The 5,610-nt window shown below is 37.3% G+C and overlaps 1 pseudogene; it reads left to right on the top strand.

Annotated features, from left to right (window-relative positions):
* Positions 1–220: 220 nt before the first annotated feature.
* Positions 221–791, top strand: LOC102815673 (annotated as a pseudogene).
* The last annotated feature ends 4,819 nt before the right edge of the window (positions 792–5,610 follow it).

The following is a 5,610-nucleotide window of genomic DNA, read 5'->3' as shown; positions in this document are numbered from 1 at the left end:
GACATTGAAAGACATGATTTAAATTGCTTTTAAGAAATACTATTCTGGCAGCCCAGAGGAGAAATATGACCCAGGTAGGAGACAATTGCAGTAACCTAGACTGGGTGTAATTATGTCTGAATAAAGGCAAAGCAAAAAGGAATGAAAGGCCCTAGGGGAGGCTCACGTGCCTGCCCCCGCCCTGGCCCCCTAGTGCCCACTGGGTCTGCCCTGTCCAGCCATGATCAAGGCGATCCTCATCTTCAATAACCACGGGAAGCCACGGCTCTCCAAGTTCTACCAGCCCTACAGTGAAGATACACAAGAGCAAATCATCAGAGAGACATTCCATTTGGTATCTAAGAGAGATGAAAATGTTTGTAATTTCCTAGAAGGAGGATTGTTAATAGGAGGATCTGATATATAGACATTATGCAACATTATATTTTGTCTTCTGTGTGGATTTTTCAGAACGTGAACTTGGAATTTTAGATCTAATTCAAGTATTTGTGGAAACTTTAGACAAGTGTTTTGAAAATGTCTGTGAACTGCATTTAATTTTCCATGTAGACAAGGTTCATAATATTCTTGCAGAAATGGTTATGGGGGGAATAGTATTGGAGACCAACATGAATGAGATTGTTACACAAATTTATGCACAAAATAAACTGGAGAAATCTGAGGCTGGCTTCGCAGGAGCCCCAGCTTGTACTGTATCAGCTGTAAAGAACATGAATCTTCCTGAGATCCCACAAAATATTAACATTAGTGACATCAGTATAAAAGTGCCAAACCTGTCCTCTTTTAAATAAAAAAAAAAAAAAAAAAAATGTAAAGGCTACTCCCAGGTGAAATCCAAGGGGGAAAGTCATCCACGTTTACCAGGCAGTTGTTTATCAAAAATAGAGGAGGAGAATCTTAACTTTTGCTCTTGGATTTTAGTCAAGGTACTGTATAGAAGTGTAAAATCAGTATGTGAAGTTCATGTTGCTTTTCTTGCTCAGTGATTTTTTTTTAAATTGAGTAGTTCCTGTGTGATTTTTTTGTTTGTTTGTTTAATTGTATTCCTATGCCCACCTAAGGCATGCTTCTATGTATTGGCTAGTACAGTATTTTGAAAAGCGTTTGAGATACTTTTTTAATTATGTACCACCCAAAATGTTGGTGTTTTGTATGGATCACAAGTACATCATTCCTTAATTTCTTCTGCTATTGTCATAATTGTAATTTAAAGAACCAAGTATGTATTGCATGAAAACATTATGACCTTTTTCTCTTTTTTTTTTTTTTTTTTAAAAAAAAGGAAGGAATGAAAGGAGGGAGACAAGGGATGAAAGATGAAAAAGTAGGATCTACAGGACTTATGAAATGATGATTTCAATGAAGATGGCTTTGACATTTCTGGCTTAAATAACCAGATAAAGAATAATGTGACTAGGAAAGTATAGGGAACTCTGGTTATGTAGCGGGTTAAGCATTGGGTTGCTAACTAAAAGGCAGAGGTCAAAACTTACCAGTTGTTCCATGTGAGTAAGATGAAGCAGTCTACTTCTATAAAGAGTTGCAGCCACAAAAACACTACAAAACAGTTCTACTCTGTCCTAAAAGATTGAGACCGCTCCTATCAGCCCTTCCTGCTGTTTATTTCAATAATATGTAAAGACCAAATTCATGGAATGAAGAAGAATGAAAAGCTAACAGAGGTTAGCCTGAGATGAGAGCTAAGTAACACTTACAAGAAATGGTTAAAACTTCTTCTGTTTATCTGCACAAATACAATATGAAAATGCTGTGCCCTAGAGTTACCTTTTGACATCAGACTGGAAAACACACCCTATGTCAACATGATGCTACACTTTTTCATGCATACTAATTGTTGTTAAGTGTGGTTGAGTTGGTTCCAAATCCTAACAACCCTGTACAGGAATTCTGAGGCTATAAATCTTTAAGGAAGCAAAAAGCTTCATCTTTCTCCCACAGAGTTCCTGGTGGTCTTGGATAGCTAGCTTTGTGGTTAACAGTCCAGTGCTTGCATTACAGCACCACCAGTAAATTGTAATTAGCTACTAAGAATATAATTGTTTCCTTGGAATTTTATATATACACAGTGCAGTTAATTATGCAATATGATCCCTATAGCCATATTTCTTCATTTTGGAATGTATTTTGAATCTCAACCTCTATGCGTGTGGTTATGATACCATTTTGGAATGAGTTGTCTGTTACATTAATGAGACAAGGTTCAAGTGGGATGCATTTTGAGTCCCTACTTTACTAGAGGGTATGACTCAAGTCACCACCCTTAGTTTTCTTGGATGTGTGTGGTCTTCACCCAATATACAGGAATGATTTGGCAAAGTTTACTCTCCAGCTCTAGAAATTATATCTGACTCATCTCCATCTGACATCCAGTTGTTGGAATTTTCAACTGATTACCTAGACTGTTTCACCAACGTCTCCAGTCTTGTGAATCAATAGCTTTGGTCTGACTTGCCAATTTGTATTCCTCAGCCTCTGTAACCACATGGATGAGGAGAATATGCCAGACTAACATTTGCACTATGGATTTGGAACTTGTTAGCCTCCATAACTGCATGAGCCATTTTCTTGACAGTTCATGAGTTCTGTTAGATGTTGTAGTGAATTTCAGAACCCTGGGATATAAAGTAGAATATTAAGAGAAGGAATAGTGGTTGATATCAGGGATTATGGAGTGATACAGCATTTTAGAAAATTTGGATGTTTTTGATATCTTTAACCTCCACCTCATAGGGACCAGCCTTGTGTTGATACTTTTTAAATTAACTTGTTTTTATTTTTTTTATTACTTTCTTTTAAAAAAAAACAATTGTATAAAAATTAATGTAACATTCTGTTTTAGGGAATTCTATCTTTTGTTTTTTCCTCTGAGGGAACATACAAGCAGGCTTGTAAGCTCTCTGGTGACCATGTTGGTCTACTTGTGAGTGGAAGTGGGGTATAGGCAGTAATGAATACATGGGCTTAGTTTGACCATGTTCCATAGACTCTGTTGACCTTGAGATGACAGAGAGAAGAGGAATGGCTGGTTGGTCCAAAGTCTGGGAAGACTTGTGAACTCCTGAGACCGTGGACACTGACCTAGCCATGGGGAGCATGAGCTGAGAGCGAAGCATACAGTTGATATGAAGTGATGGGAAGCACACAAGAATGACCAAACTTGCAGATAATACCCATTTGACCTAGCTTGGATAACTTGATGGTTAAACTTGGCAAGAATAAGATAAAGAAATTTGATACAGGAAACAAGTGTAAATTGCTGCAATTTGATGAACTTGACCTCTACTTATGGATGTAGTAGTTCAAAACACCAACCTAGAGGGAAGGAGTCTTCGCATCAAGGGTCAAGCCTATCTCTTCAGTACACAGGGTTGATAAGGACTGCCAACTTAGAAACTGGCTACCTAAAATTGTTTTGTTGTTTAGTGTAATTGAGTCAATTCTGACCCATATTGATCCTATATAGGGTTTCCATTGAGCAGTTCGAATCACCTACATTGCAGATTAAACTGAATTTGCAGTCCAGTGCATTAGCCCACCTGTGTATCTCCACTTTTATAAAATTCTAGAAAATGCAAACTGATATTTAGTGACTGCAAATAGATCTGAGGTGTCTAGTGGGGATACATTGAGGTTAGGAGGTGTGGAAAGGAGAGATGACCTAAAGGCACAAGGAAACTTTTAAAGCTGATGATATGGTATGGTCTTTATCTTGATTGTTATGTTGGTTTTCCTGGGAATAAAAATAGGTAATTTTTTTTTCAAATATTGTACTTTAAAGATATGCATGCTGTTGTACATATATTGCTTCTTAATAAACTGTTTACAAGTTAAAAATAATGTCTTTGCTATTAAGTAAATAGCATTTTGAACCTGAAAAAAATATATCTTTGTTCATCCATCATCATTTGAGTCAACTTACTCTGAAGAATATTTTCCCTGCCCTAACCACATTTGATATCAAGTGACAAAATAAGTATAACCTAGTTTCTCAAAGAACTAACATCAGGTAGGAAAATCTTCTCCACGTGAGAACTGGGACAGATTAGGCCTTAACTTCCAAAGGATAGAGGTAAAACCAAAGAGAAAAATGAGAAAGAAAGGCCATGAACAACTTTAAAAAGCAAATAAAATAAAGACAAATTTATTTTGATCCTTTAAGGCATAGTGGATTAGCTAAAATAATTTTCAAATAGAATTTTATAAATAAGGATATTATATTTAGAATGAGTTTAATGCTTTTGTTGAATTTATGCCAATTTTGTATTATCATTCTTCTTACATCTATATTATCTTTGTAATTATGTTTACTATGTATTTATATCTATATTTAAGTAATGTAATCCCATATGTTGTTGTTGCTAAGTGCTGCCAAATTGGTTCAGACACATTGCAACCACATCTAGGGTTTCCAAGGAGTGGTTCAGTGCTTACTTATCCTTTAGTTCCACACCAGGACCCCATGTAATCCCTTAATTATATATTATTAAATGCACCTTAGAATTGAAGATGATGAAACTTCAACTACGTATCTTGTACACATCACCAGGAAAGACCAATCACCATAATAGGACATTGTGTTTGGTAAAGGTCAATAAAATAGATTGGCACAGAAGTCAAAACAATGGACTCAAACATACTAATGATCATGACATCAGGAAAATGGTACAAGATCTGGCAATGTTTGGGGGCACACACTGTGCTTTAATTTCTTTATAAATCACTGAAATTCCAAATTACATAAGGAAGGTTAATATCTAGCACTTACACTTTTACATAAAGAGCTCTGGTAGCGTAATGGTTATGGATAGGGCTGCTAATCTCATGGTCAGCAGTTTGAAACTACCAGCTGTTCTGCGGGAGAAAAGATGAGGCTTTCTCCTCCCATAAAGATTTACAACCTTGGAAACCCTATGCAGCATCTCTATGAGTCAGAACAGACTCCATGGCACATAACAAAACAACAAAATACTTTGACATGTTTTCTTCTGTTTGACATTCACAATAAAATACAGAAGACAGCCTGGTAGCGTTGTGGTTACGAATCGGGCTGTGAACCTTAAGGTTAGCAGTTGGAAACTACCAGCTGTTCCGTGGAAGAAAGATGAGGCTTTCTGCTCCTGTAAAGATTTACAGCCTTTGACACCCTGTACAGGGTCGCTGTGAGTCGGAACCGACTCCACGGCACATTACCACCACCAACCACAAATAAAAACTAAATACATTCAAAGAGTTTCTATGACTAATCACAATTGCTCCTCTGCGTGAATTTCGAAGGGGGAATAATCTGGTTTGTTTGTTTTTCTTTTGAAGTTTTTATTGTGAGGTTTACATGGGAGAATATCAGCTTTACACTCATCCTATCACATTTCATTTCATTGCTATGATTACAATCCTCTCCATGCATCATCAAATAAGCAAAGGGTACACCACATAGGCCCACCTCCTGACCGTCAATACACAGCCTCTCTCCCTCCATGAGTCCAGTGTCCCTAGCTGCTCCATCTGTCCATATCACCATCTCTGTCTCCATCGCTGGTGTCACTGCCTCTCTAGGTAGGGTCCCGCTCTCCATTCTTCTCACTTGGTGGT

This window comes from Chrysochloris asiatica, unplaced genomic scaffold (assembly GCF_000296735.1).
Source record: "Chrysochloris asiatica unplaced genomic scaffold, ChrAsi1.0 scaffold00033, whole genome shotgun sequence".
Taxonomy (NCBI): Eukaryota; Metazoa; Chordata; class Mammalia; order Afrosoricida; family Chrysochloridae; genus Chrysochloris; species Chrysochloris asiatica.
Note: the sequence above shows the minus strand (reverse complement) of the source record. Positions and strands in the feature narration are given on the sequence as shown.